The sequence below is a fragment of the Grus americana genome, chromosome 25, assembly GCF_028858705.1.
Source record: "Grus americana isolate bGruAme1 chromosome 25, bGruAme1.mat, whole genome shotgun sequence".
Lineage (NCBI taxonomy): Eukaryota > Metazoa > Chordata > Aves > Gruiformes > Gruidae > Grus > Grus americana.
Genome location: NC_072876.1, coordinates 6,657,222 through 6,671,812, shown reverse-complemented (window position 1 = coordinate 6,671,812; position 14,591 = coordinate 6,657,222).

The window sequence follows — 14,591 nt, the reverse complement described above, 5'->3', positions numbered from 1 at the left end:
CACAAGAACCACAGTATAAATCCCAGACACATCTTCCATAAATACATATCCACAATGGGATAAAGTTGTCACAGGTGAAATGCAGACCCTAGTTTCAGCTGGGACCCCAGTCCTGTGTACCTCACACACCGCCTGCTCTCTCTGCCTCTCCTTTAACAACTTACAGGACACCACAGCACCCCAAGTTCTGACAGGAAGAAACTGCTGGATTTAAGTGTAGTAGCAATTTTAATATAGAAGCACTCCTCCTTTCCTGTTACCACCGTCACAGCAGAGCTAGGAGAAATTTATCAGTGCTCACAGCTGAGCATTCATCAGTGTTCACAGCTCAGCCCATTATCAAATGAGTTACTATAAAACCTCTGGTAGAGGAAGTTATTCCCTTTTTCAGATTTTGTGGAAGAACCTAGCAAGTTAGAAGCTGCTGAGCAAATTCTTAGGCTGCCTTATCTCAGGTTGTGGTTTTAGAAAAAAACAAATCTTTTGCAAAAATATTTGAAAGAACATAAAAATGAGGTAAGCCTTAAAAATAACTTGTTCTTTTTTCATAGACATGGGGAAAAAGGAGGCCAATGTAACAAATTTTAATAGCATTTTGTTTGAGTTCTTGGTATGAGGAACGTGTGATCTAGCAATAAGGTAACAAAAGGTTAGGGAAAAGGGGAGTCTGGGGAATGTTCAAATGTTTCCCATAAGTTTCATGGTTATTTGCCATATGCATAGTTTTTATAGCCATTATTTTTGTGCTGTCTGCCTATCTATCAGTACAAGCATTGCAGTAAATAAGATGGAACAAGGGCAGGGAAAAGGACTGTAAGAGTGCAGGGAGTGGAGCATTGGCAGAAGCCAGTTCTGCAGTGGCTCTCATGGAGCAGGTCCATCCATGCCCCATGCAGCATCACCAGTTGGGTGAGAGGATAAAGCACCCAGCTTGCAGAGGGAATGCTCTTGTTTTGGTGCCAGCTTATGAATGTTTCCCTGCTCAAGAGGCTGTGATATGCCATATAGGGAGGGCAGGCTCCTAGCTGTACTTTCAAAATTTCCAATATTTAGCTTTCTCCACTGAAAGAGAAGAGAAGGAATGTTGTATCTCAGCATCCCTCTGTATTGCTAATAGGAAAATGGGGTCTTGCCCTTATTTCAAATTCATTTTTTACTGTATTGTAAAGGATAACACAAATTTAAGTAAAAATTTGATCTTTCACATAAAACAAATTTATTTTGGGGTTAAAAATCATAATTTTGCACTATAGTTTTCTTCAACCAGAGACTGCTGGTTGTGAAGATCTGGTGTAGAAACTGTTCTTTGTGTTGTAGCGTTGGGGGATTCCTTGGGTTTAGTCTGTCCTGCTTGACCATGAGAAACAGTCCCCTAAAAAACCAAATTGTGTTGTGTGGCTCGGTGCTGGCTCCACTGCAGTTCTGCACAAGTTCTTGTGGTGGCTGGTGGGTTCAGTGTGTGTATTTGAGAGAAAGGGAGGGATCAGGCAGGAAACTCTGGTCCTCAAAAGATGAGGAGATTCTCCAGCTTTGGTTACAGCTTAGTACTGTGCTCGGGGACAGATCTTTTCATACCTATTCAAGCTTTGTGTCTAGAGATACAATGAACACAAACATATATGGAATTATATTCCCTCCATGGAACAGTTAACAGGCCTGAGTGGGCTCTGCAGACGCTTCAAAAGACAGGATATAAAAGGTTTGGTAAGGAAACAGCAGACTATCAGTTGTGTGTGATAGTAAATCTGTGCTAGTCATTCCTGGGGACTGCTGGAACAGTATTACATTTGGATGATCCCAGTTCCAAAATTATTAGCAACTCTTTCATGTAGGTTTGCTTCCTTGCTGCCTCCTTTTCTTTGACAGAGGCTTTCAGAGGGATCATTCACCTCAGAGTTGCTTTTTGTGCTGGATCAAAGGTACAGTGCTCTATACACTTAGTCTGGTGTGTCTCAGTACCCAGGATTTTGCATCTTAATAATCAACTCCTAAAAGGCATTTAACAGCCATGAAACAAATGCTTTAAGGCCTTCCTATCTTCACACAGATTTAGCTGTCCCTTAAGTAGCTGTGATTTCTATTAAATATGGCATGTGCAGAGAAGGAATCATTGCCAGGACAGTTGTCCCTTGAGCCAGTGACTCGATAGTCCCTTCAGGGAGTGGTAGAACTGGGCCAGGCAGTGCCAGGGGAGCTGTTGATTGTGTGACACACTTGTACATGGTCTTGAACTGTGCCTAGAGTGACTTGGCTTATGGTTCTGTAGAAGCCAGAATATCCCAGTAATAGGAACCAGAGCTGGCCCATCTTCTTTCCTAGCAGTGCAGAGAATTTCTCAATCTGAAAAGAAACTTGCTTTGGTGGTAGAAACTTTCAGAAAATTCTTCTTCTAATGCTGGAATATCATGCATTGTACAGGACCCAAGACAAATGTGAGAGAAATACTGTACCCAAGCTCCCCTTGCCTCCTGTGCTGCCTCAACCACTTCTCTTACCTGAAAAACAGAAGAGCAGAAGCAGGACGAATCTTGGCTCCATGCTTGTCTCAGAGCCAAGAGAAAGGACAACACTGAAGGCAGATCAGAGGATTAGTAAATGTCTTCTCTCTGTACTCTCCTATCCTACACTGGTACTGCTGGAGGAAGTGGCTGAGCTTTAGTGGCTTACCACTTGGCACAGAAATCCTTCACTGCTATTTTACAACCAAATTCATACTTGAATAATTTAATTGTCCACATCAACAGAGCTTGGCCAGTTCAGAAGACACAGGTGCAGTAGGCAGAATTCAAAGAGAAGCTGTTTTCTTCTCCCCATACCATGAACAGAAGCCACACTTCACCATCTTGCTACTCTTTCACTGTGGTCCCTGAACGACCACCTGCCCTCCCACTAGCAACATCATTAAAATCAGCCAGCCCTTGGCTTCAGAAAAACAGAGAAATGTTTGAGTTTAGAGGTACATAAACCTCCATGTGGTTGATTCTGAACCTGGGGGCTTCGCAGGCCTGGGCTCAACCACAGCGGAGGTGAGGGAAGGAGAAAGACATGGGGTGGTGCAATGCTGCATCCCTGGATTTGTGCACCCACTGAGCAGAGCTAACAGAGGGAATGGGGAATAGCTTCTGTAGCTTTTCTCCTCCTTTCCCTTGGCCTCCATGAGGAACTCTGCCACCTGGAAATCAGGACAAAGTCAGCTTTCTTCAAGGTGAGCAAATCCACCTGTGGAAACCTCCAGTTCCACCATCAAGCCACAATGTGGGTATTATAGCCACAACCAAAGTCTCCCTTTAGCGATGGCTGTCACCACTCTGGGCTGAACTCACTCATGGATCTTCCAAAGCTGGCTCTACCTCACAAAGCACATGCAGTGGCAGGTTGTATTTGTCTTCACTCCATGCTTTCTTGGCCTTACTCTCAGTCTAGCTGCTGTAAGGATACTGGAGAAGGTCTGTCCTTCCACCCTGCTCCCCGGACACCTTGTGCTTGCCATACTGGGAAACATGATCCTCGTCATGGGGGCTTGGCAGATCCCCTTCTGCCTCCCCTTGAAATCCCTGTGCCCTTCTCTGCCCTTCAAGGCAGTGACAGTAAGGAAGTATAATGGCAGTAAATTCTTCTGCCTCCCCACTGCCAGCAGATATGCTCACAGCAGTCTCCCAGGGGCCAGTACCTACCTGCCTCGCTCCATCAGAGCAGTGCAGAAAGACTGTACTGACATCTTGGCTGCAAATAATTCCCAATTATATGAATAAGCAGCTTATTAACAATACATTCTGGCTAATCATTTTGTGCTAGATATCTTCGCATTGTCTTGTCCCCAAATCCCTCTCTCATCAGGCACTTGATGCTCAATAACAAGAAGGGGGAATGCACTCGTTCTCTTACGAACAAATCCCAAGAGTCCGCAATTAGTTCAGTTTCTGCAACTGGTTGCCTACAAACTGAGCTGAGAACTGTGCTGCATTGCAATGTCTCATCCTCTCCCATAGCATCTGCCTTTGCCATCTCCATTGGAGGTCCTGTCTTTGAGGAGAGAAGCTTTTTGGGGCAGGACAGGTCATGAAAAGATGTCTGTCCAGGACTTAGCGTGTTGGTCACTGAGGAGCAGCAAGGAAGTAATGAAGTTGGTCCTTTTGCTGCATCTCTGACACAGGATCAATATGGCTTTTAATTATAGTATCACAGAAAATAAGATGAATGTTATCTCAGGAGGTCACTTAATCTAGCCCAGTGACACACAGTAGGATCAGCTCTTTTGATGTAATTTCTAAAGATCTGCGTTTAACTAGTTTAGGTTGCGGCATTCTCCCTGTGACCTATTCCAGTGCTGCACCATCTGTATTCGAAAGCTTCTCCTAACATCTGACTCTCCCTGCTACTGAAGCTCCTTGCTCCCTTTTGTATCCGCTGTGAACTCAGAGAAGAGATTATTCCCTTTCTCTTGCTTTGTATGCAATGACGCCTGCCATGTCTCCCCTCAGTCTTTCCACTCCAGACTAACCATCACCAGGTCTTTTAATTTTCCCTCCTAGGTTGTGTTTCTGACAGCTTGGATCATTTTTTTTGTTTCCTTCCCCCTTCTCTGAACTCTCTCATCAATCCACCTCTTTTCTGCCTATCTACTTGGAGTCCCCAAAGCCCCCTGAAGTTTCTTTTGAGCTTTTCATCCAATCAAGGATGAAACCTTATGCCTCTCTGTTGCCTTCCATAGAAATTCTTGCTTCCCATTGATTTACTCTCATTGCCATGAGAAACCTCTTTGGATTAGACACTTCTTAAAATGTCAGCGGCTTAGAGACTTCCCTGCCTTAGGTTTACCTGCCCTATACGTTGGCCCTTGCTGAGCACTATCGGAAGACCTGGCAGCGGGGTCCCTGTCGCAGCGGGGTCGGGGCTGCTCTGTGCGTTTGCAGAGCCCGGGCAGCGGCGGGGTGCTGCCGCGGAGCTGTGTGCGAAGGGAAGGGCTGGTTTTGGGATGCGAGGCCACTAGAGGGCAGAGGAAGATCAGGAATGGGGTGTCGGGCTTGGGGACGGGGTCTGCGGGGGGCGGGGGGGGCTTCGGCAGCCAAGTCCCGTCTCTGCTAGCAAGGATAGCTGCCTGGAGCTCGGCACCAAGGTGAAATGCTGGCCTGCGCAGTGCGATATCCCCGTGTTTTGCAATGAAAACGGACTGCGTGGTGACGGAAGCCCGGGGTGTCCCACCGCTGGCTGCAGGCTGGTGCCCAGGCATGGCAGGTTGTCTGTCACTCCTCTCTTTCCCCCGGCTCCGGGAGGCAGGTACCCATGTGAACCAGTCTGTCTTGTGTGTGCTCCAAAGTTTTTAGAGAAGGTGTATATCCTTGCCTCACCCTGCAGTACACCTCGAGAGATCCTGAACAGACAGCCAAAGACCCTTCTTTCCAAAATTGTAAGCAGGCTGCAGTCTTAACGTCTTATCCGTCAGATGATGGAGCCTGCTGGGCTGTTCCTGGGGGCATCGCCACCAGTTGCTTCTTCAGCAGAGAAACACAAACCAGTCCTTCACCCTCATCCAGACCTGGTGCTCTGCAGGGATGCAAGGCAGTGGGAAATTGATGCTAAATAATCCTGAGAAAGGGGGATGCTGGGGTAAGGGAGAAGGTGAGGGCTTGTCTTAGAACAAGGGTGGTAGAAGATGGCTCAGGGCAGCGGTAGCTTTAGTGAGCAGCAGGAGCATGGCTGGAGGAGGCAGGCAGAGTGGGGCTGGGTGGGGGGGGGGGGCTGGCCGTGTGTGTGCAGGGGCTGCTGGGCATGCGGGACAGGCACTCTGTAAGCAGGACATGGGCCCAGCTCGAAAGGAGAAGAGGCCCCACAGCAGCAGCTTAGCGAGAGGCCTGGTGTTTGGTCTGTTCCACATCAATGGGGCGTCCAGCTGTGGCTGAGGATGAAAGCAAGCGAGAGAGAGAGGATTAAAGGCTCCCAGGGTCTCCTCTAACCCGCCTAAGACTCGCCGAGAGGGCAGTGTGCGGCTTCAGGAAGGCTTCTTCATATGGAAAATATTATGTGAGAGAGAGAAAGGGAAGGGGGAAGGGAAAAGGGAGAGAGGGAGACTTCGGTCCAGAGAGTTCTGGGGGAAGACTGATCACAAAAAGCATTTCAGAGCCTCAGACCCAGCTCAAGGAGAAAGTGCTGAGCTCTGCCATACCCAAGAGTGTGGTAGGGCACAGGTGTGATGAGTTTGGGAGGCCTGCAGACAGGGGAGAGAGCACGAGGTCCAAATGTGCTAAGAGTGTGTAGCAGCAGAAAAATAAAAGGGTGAAAGAAGAGGGGAAGTAGAGAAGGGGAATAAGGAGGCTGGCAAAAGGGAGGAGAAAGAGAAATGGAGGGGGAGGTGGTGAAAGGTAGAATGAGGGACATGGAGGAGAGCAAGAGGTGGTGAAAGCCTGGCTGGCTGCTCCATTGTGTTATTAATCAGGTCGCCAGGTGGAAGCACCCTGCACACAGCCCTCCTGGCCCGTTTCCTACCCCCGCCAAACTTCTCCCAGGAATGCTTGTGATGGGGAACAAATTGCTAACAGAAGTGAGACATTTTGCACTGAATGCAAGCAAGTTTCCAGTGAAAGGTTTCCTGTCAGCGGGTCGGGACTGGAGGGTGTGGAGCCTTTCTGCCTGCTCTGGCAGAATAATCCTGCGAGTTAACACGAAGCATTGGTTATAGCACAGGATAAAGGACCTGAGGCTGGGCTTTCCTGCCTTCTGTTTTGGCTGCCACTGTTTGGCTCCTTTCATTCACCCCTATTTTCTGCTTTGCCCGCGTGTGGCATTCTGTGTCTCATTAGCCCTTCCTCCGCTCCCCAACCACCCCCCACTGGTGAGATCTCCTGAGTATTCGCAGGGTTCCACTCTACTTTCCTCCTTGATTTATACCGTTGAACTGAATGACCTTCCTTGACCTCATTTTCATGACAGTGTGAGCACACACATTGGCACTCAGCGAATGGCACTCTCCCTTGCGGTCCTGCCCTCTGAGCCCCAAGGACTCTAAACCCCCAGTTTACACGCAGGGTAGGCTGGGTGTGTGCTCACAGGCTGCAGATGGGTGCCCCATCACCTGGATCTGCAGCACTCCCTTGCATGCTGGAGTCCAGAGACGTGGAAGGTGCTGGTTGAAAAATGCTGATCTGTGTATCTTTGCACATGTGGACAGCGTTTAGCTGAGCTGGCGTGCATGCACAAGCAGTATGCAGGAAAATAGTTCTGTGTATTTCACTCTATGTATAGACATGCAGAACTTTTTGCTTCTCCATCACCTGTGCTTTGAGGGAGCCCACAGATATGTATGATCTGTCCCTGAGACGTGCACACCAATACTGCCTCTCCTTTCTATTTAGGTTGCTGTGTTCTTGATCATCGCTGCAGTAGCTGAAAACTTGCTAGATGGGCCAGACAAATGAAATCAAATCACAGAGCTGGGAGATGTGCATTGACTCCCTGGTATGGACAAACTCGCAAGGTGAGGGAATTTCTATTACCACAAATATTCTGGTGCCCTGTGACTCCTGATGAGTGGATTTTTACAGGAGAGAGAAGAGATTGCTTGTCCCTCCTTCCTAGAAAACACATAGCTGAGTCTCTGCTCCCAGTTCTGAGGACTTTTGTCTGAAGTTCTTAAATGTAAGAGGAGCAGTCAACCTGAAGGTGCTGCTGGGTTTTGGAACAGCAAGTCAGCTATCCTGTTTGCCATGCTCCAGCTGCACCCCACCCAGGCTCTGCTCCGACATCCCAAAGCTGAGTGTCTTCCACCCTCTTTCTAAATAGTTGGCAAAGCATCTTTGCCCCCTTCCCTAGCCCAGCGGCACATAAATCCTTTTGTCCCCTAGTCTGGAAATCTGCCTTCCTGTCCCTCCCTTCCCTGCCTTCCTGGGAAGTCAATGTGGATACGGTGCTGCCGGCTTGCCTGTCTGAGCTGCTTAGTTAAGAATAATAAACAAACTCCTAAATGGAAGGATATTCTTTAAACCTGCCTTGTGCTGCCTGCCAGGGAATGCAGGCAGCAAAGCCCACCTCCTGTCCCCCTCCAGCCCTAGCTCCAGGCTCTCCTGAAACCTGATCTCCTTTGCTGTGGAGCTGTACCATGGCCTCTGTGTGCACCTTCCCCCCTGACCCTGTCTGGATTCTCCTGTCCTTTTCCTGACACACACCCAACAAGCACATGCTGGTGGCTCAGACACGCACGTACCACAGAGGGTATCCTGCCACATCTGGACTAGAAGCAGAGGTGGGCATGACACTGCCACATCTGGATGCATGGAAGCAGAGGTGGGCTATGCCCACCACACAGATGGGCATGTAGTGGCTTTACATGCATGTCCATGCCCATTCCTTCACATTGGTGTACACAAACACACTGTGAAAAGTGATGTAAACACCCACTGTGTCAACAACTAGGGGCTGCTCACCCCTTTGGGAAACCCACCTACACAGCTGCATGAAGACTGGAGGCAGAAGCACTCAGATGTGCACAGACACGCGGAAGCAGTGCCCACACAGCCCCAGACACAAAAAGCAGCATAGCACCAGATGTGCAAAGTGACACATCGTACCACAGCAGCGCATACCCAATAGCAGGCTCATGGATAAACCCAGCCAGCATGTGCCCCAATTTCTCTCACACTCACCTCCTTTTACTGAGGTGTCCATCCATCTCTCACTACTTTTCTCACCTTCCTTTCATGTATGTGCACTCTCCCTTCGCTCACACATCCCAGCTTTCCTAGGTATACCTGCTGTCCATTCTCCCATTCCCTGGAGGTTTACTTCTCATATAAGGCTATGCTACACACCCCCCCACCCCATATATCTGCTTGAAATGCAGACCTTCCTGTACACATCTGTTTTGCTTTCATACGCACTCTGGTCTTTCCAGCATCTCTGACACAGATATGTCTTTCCCTGTCTCTCCGTGTTGCTCATGCACCTTTGATTTAGGCACTCAGGCATCTTCTCCCACCTTCTCCTGCTCGTTCTCCCCCTTCCAGCTCTTGCAGCTTCCCAGTTTCCCTTCTCAGTGGCCCATTTTCCTGATGCCAGCATTCACAGCTAGCAGGAAGAGGATGTCAGTTAGAGGCTAAGCAGTCCCTGGGACCCTCCAGCCCTGCCACACTTTTCAACCCACTTCTCATTTTTCTTCTCTTTTGTAATTTATTGTTTTCGGCTCTCCCTTTCCTCAGTGCCTGCTAAAGGGAACTGGGCTCCCTGCCTCTTCTTTTCTCTGTTTTCATCTTAAGAGGAAGGGAAAAACCCATTTTGCTCTTTCCCCAGCTCCAATTCCCCTTCCACCCCCACACCCTCCCACCCCCCCTTCCCAGCCCTGAAACCTTTTCCTGATAGTGTTGCTGTAACTGTTCAATTAAACGAGCAATTACAAAATCAATCAAACTGAAACGTGCGCCGTGCGCTGAGGGGGGACTGACTGCAGAGTGGGGACGTCGCCCGAGCCTGTCCCAGCCTGAAGGCAGCTCAGCTCACAGCTCAGCTGCAATCGTCTCGTTTGATGGTGAGACATTGCTCTGAGGACAGGTACTCTGCTTCTGAAGGGTCCTGCTCTGCTGTGTAAAGGCAGCATCACTAGCTTCACACCACCTGCAAATTTCCCCCATCTGAGAAAATCCTGGCAAAGCTGTTAGCATTAACCATGGCCTTTGGTTCAAAAGGGCTGGTAAGAGGGTGCCAGTTGGAAAAGGCATTGGAGGTGTTCGGATGGAAGGAAAGCAATGAGGTGAAAATGGTAAGCCCAAGTGTGGGTCATGGTGTGTAATTTCATGGGGCTACACCTGCTGACCTCCTCTCTCCTTTTGTGTTTATGCTCCTGCTGCACACTTAACAGTGTGTGCCATGGCTCTTTGCCACTCTACTGTTTTCTCACCAGGTGACACTCACGCTGTCTTACTCCCCACTATTTGTGTCTTCTCAGAACTACATCCATGATTTTCGCCACAGGAATTCTCTTTTGACACCTGCAGCCCTCTTGGTGCTGTCATAAGCAAGCAACTAGACTGTCCCTGACAAGAGGCACAAATTCTTCCAAACTGATCACAAACAAGAAAAGATGAGCTGGAGAACAGGTTGCATTAAGGGGGAAACATGCAAAGCAGATGAGTTTTGGTTCACATGTGAGCAGAGTCATGGCAGCTTTCCAGCGGCACAGGGAAGTCAGCTTTAGCATACGGTATTTACCAAGGAAACCCAGATCCTCCTCTTGGTTACACCAGGGAAACCCCATCATCGTCTCATCCCCTGAAAGGCTGAGGCAAACTGAGGAGAATTTGGGACTAGAGGGCTTAATGGAAAGGATGGGGAAGGCTTTCTTGTTTTATGAGCACATATGTGAAAGGAACACCTTCTAAAAAGCCCTTTGCCCTAGTAGAATCCATTTGGCCTGTCAGGAGCTCACCTTCATCTTGCTGTTAGGTTCTGGTCCTGCTTTTTGAGGAAGACTTCCCTCCAGATTTAAGGGAAGTGGGATTGGAGCTATTTAATGAGGAGCTTTTATCCCAGACTTGACCCTGATTTTGCACAGTCAGAAAAGCAGCATCCCAAAGGCTTATCATTCCTTTAAGAGCAGAAATCTGGCAACTTTCCTAGGGCAAGAGTCCAGTTTGGCTTTAATTTTTAGTGAGTAACACTTAAAGCCTGGTGACCCTGCAGGTCCTATGGAAACACAGGACTGTGTTAACACACTTCCCAGTGCAGCAGGAGGTACGCAAATCAATTTGCAAGGATGCTTTAATGAGGTTTTTTCAGTTTGGTCCCCCCAATTTACCAGTTTTGCATATATAAAAATGTTGAAGATAAGCACCAATAGACAACTGCTGCTTTACCCCTGTTCCAAAGATCCCCGTGTCCGATGGTGACGTTCAGTGCTGTTGCAAAGCTCATCTATCTCCCCACCCACCTGGGAATGACAGTGGAACAGGGGGAACAGTGGGGGGTAGGTTAATTTTTATGCTGTTTGTCTTGCTGGTGCCATTTTATCTTGGATTGTACTGATATTGGGTATGCCAAGGATGCCTGGAGCCTATGGCCCTGGTGTTTATATTAATCTAAATAAATGTGTGTTTCAAAGCACTTTAAAGTCTATTGCGTCAACCCAGCTGCGTGGCCCTCGTGCAGGCAATGCAAGTCTGTCTGCAAGCGCTGTTTGGTTAGGACTATTTTCATCTCCTCCTATGACGTGGGGAACTCCCTGAGGCAGTGTCCTTTGGCTATCAGTCCTAGAAAGATTTGTAGCTTGTGACTTTGAGGGTAAGAAAGACAGGCTGGTACCCCTCCGCGTCAGCCTTTGGTTAGAAGGGCCAACTGCAGAGCCCAAAGGAGATTCCCATTTTTCTTGCTGGGAGAGCACTCATTTGTGGGAAAGATCCCAAAGGGGACAGGGAGGGACATTATTTTGCAACCCTTTTGTCCAAAAGCTACAAATCTCTCACCCATGGCTCTACCTCTCCCATCATGCTGGGTGCATGGGATCACGTGTGTGAAACAGCTTGGCCTGTGCCCCTGCCAGACATACGGCAGGACCATAAGTCAAGGCACATATGGGAAGGAGCCGGTTACAATTTGCTGATTAGGAGGGAGGAAAACCCAACTGGCTCCTTGGAGGACGAGCTGCCCCCAGCTACAAAGAGGCTGCTGGTGCGAGAGCCCTCTCGGTTGCTCCAGTTTGTTGTAGTGTTTGCTGGGGCTTGATGAAGGTGGATGAATGGACCTGAACACACTCACTTGGCTTCTGTCAGGTGGGGAAACTGTTGTCTCCGAGGAATTGATTCCTGATTTATGAAGGGCTCGCTCCTGACTTGCAGCAAGATGAATAATAGGGAAATGTGGTTCCCACTCCCTGCTTAGGGAATGCATTGCGTGCTCTGAAGTAAACACGCAGCTCTGCAGCTTACGGACCCCAGGCTGGCATCTCCACAGCCCCCAGGCTCCCACTGCCTCTGCTAACACGTGCCGGGGCCCGATCCTGCTGAGGCAGACCTGGGTGAGGGAAGTGCTGCTGTAGTAGGACAGATTGGGTCTGCTTCGGTGCAACGCCACGTGCTCGTGGTACTGCAAAGTGCCAAGCGGGTGGCCCTGTGTGAAAGCCTTTGGTCAGGTCCAGCTGTCTGTTTGCCATCTATATTTGGTAAAGAAAAAATGATTTGGAATTGTTTGTTTGTGGCTCCTTGGAAACCCCCCTTAAGAAATGGCTTCTTTTGTTTGGTTACTTGGGAAAAATATTTTCCCCTCCTTCTTTCACTATTTTGAAACATTAAAAAAAGCAAAGCTTTAAAGAGCCCACGAGTATCCAGGACAGACTGTCAACAGCAGCCTCTCTATCTTTCCTCATGGCTCAGTGCTTGCCTTGGTCTTCGTCTCTTCCAGACACTCTGCTCCACCTTCTTGTAAATTCTGACAATGAAAACACTATTTAAATGTCCTCGAAGTTTCTCTTTCCATTGAAAAAGGGGATTTATTCTCCTTTTTTTTTTTTTTTTAAATCAGAATTAATGTGATTCTAATGTGTTCCTTTTGATCTTCAGGGGATTTTTTTACACTGATGATCCCTAATTTTGAAATGATTTTTTTTTGTTTTAATTGTTTTAAAAAGCTTTAGTGAAGGAGAAAAAAAAAATCCATCCTACTTCTTTGGCACATCTTTAACCTTTAACTACCTCCGGAAAAAAAATATTTAAAATATATTATACATTTTTAAACAGGGTGCTTTTGACAGGTCAGTTTCAAACCTCTCTCTCTTTTCTTGCGCTGTGTTGGAATAAGACAATTTTGCAGCTTGGATTTTTTTGACAGTTAAATTGCAATGTAGGCAGAGGGTGGAATAGGGATCCTGTCTCTTTAACTCTCTAACTAGACAAAGACTTTTCCCCTTTGAGAGCTGAGCCCGGGATCAGAACTGTCAGATGATCTCGTAGCACTTGGGAGAGTTTGCAAAGTCATAATTATATCTTTTAACCTGTCTTGCTCTTTGCAAAAGAAAGGTCCTATTATATTGAAATGAGATTATTAGCCATCAAATACTTTCTTTCTTGGGATTCTTCCTCTTTAAAAAAAATTCAAATACCTTAACTACTTTGCAATTGAATTTTTATAAGATTTACTTTTCACTAAATAAATGTTCTGTAGCAGCTATTTTTTAAAGTATTTTTAAAAGGGTGTTTTCAATATGCAGATGCAAAAAAATCAGACTAAATGTCTGAAATGTCACCTGTATAATTAAAGGTAGGTAAAGTTTCAGAGCTCAGTTCAGTTTTTTTTCCCTGGCTTAGTTGGTGAGCTTCACTATTCAAAACCCCTGCTTCTTTTCCTGATTTCATTGCCAAAAATATTTTTTTTCCTGTGACCAAATCATTTTCAACCTTTCATTTTCTCTTTTTTTTTTGGTGTCTTTTCTTCTTTCCCAAACGTGAAAAAAATGAAAATGAAACCTCAAATAACTGGAGAGGCTTTTTTTTTTTAAATTCACACAATTAAAATCACTGCACTGCAGTGTCAATATGTGCTTTAACAAAAGGTGATGACAGCACTAAAGCAATCAGGGTAGCACCAAGAAGCTGAGTAAAATATGGTATCAAATTCAAGTAAGAGCCACTTTAAACTAGCTCATCCGAGTACCAGTTGGCAAAACAGTTACACCCAGGCCTAACGTGAAACTTGAGATTAGTTCCAGGTTACACAAACAATAAATATTTAGCACGTGATTAAATATCTAGCTGAATAAGGATTGAAATGACTATGAAATAGTTGAAATCCATGAACGATCTGGGCCTGATCCAAAGACCTCCAAAGTGAACGAAGGATCCTTCCACCTGCTACAATAGCTGTGGCTCGAGCACCCCATTGTTGGAAGTGATTGGTCACTTTAATCGAATGATTAAAGTGCTGTCATTTATAGCTCCATAATTCAGATTGTGTCAGCCTTCCCATTATAAACTCTCTTTATTTTCAAGGGTGGGTTATGTCTTGGCCATAAAAATTCATTCTGAGATTAAATTCAGCATGTTCCGATCTAACAAAGGAATCGTTCCTTGTGCAGACGAAACTCCCCGTTAAACTCAGAGGATGCCAGGATGTCACAACTGGTTTACATTTTTTTAAGGGATTAGATACGTTTACATTTTTTAAAATGCTCTATAGGGTACACAGGGCCTGATCCTGCAGCATTCTTAATCATGGGAGTCACGTTACCAGTGTGAGTAGTTAAAGATCATGGGGATTATTGGCATGCGTAAAGTTACTCATATGTGTTTGCTAATACCACCGTCTGGTATTTGTTTGGTACACACCTTCAGGAAGGTCCTCAGTTGCATGCTGTCTAATGCATGTGTGTTTTATGTTGACTATAGACTGCTTTTTTTAATTCCAAAGATTAAGAATAAGGCCATTTTTTAATACACATTTCCTTAACCTTCTCAAAAAGATGTCTTGGTCATAATGAAAAACAGGAGACTGACAGATCAAAAGAACCTCCCTGATGTTAAATAAGGCCCCGATTCTGAATGAGACCCACCTGGGGCAACTTTGTTCATGAAGAACCTCAGGACAGCAAAGTTAGGAAATTCACTGAGCTGCATTTTATA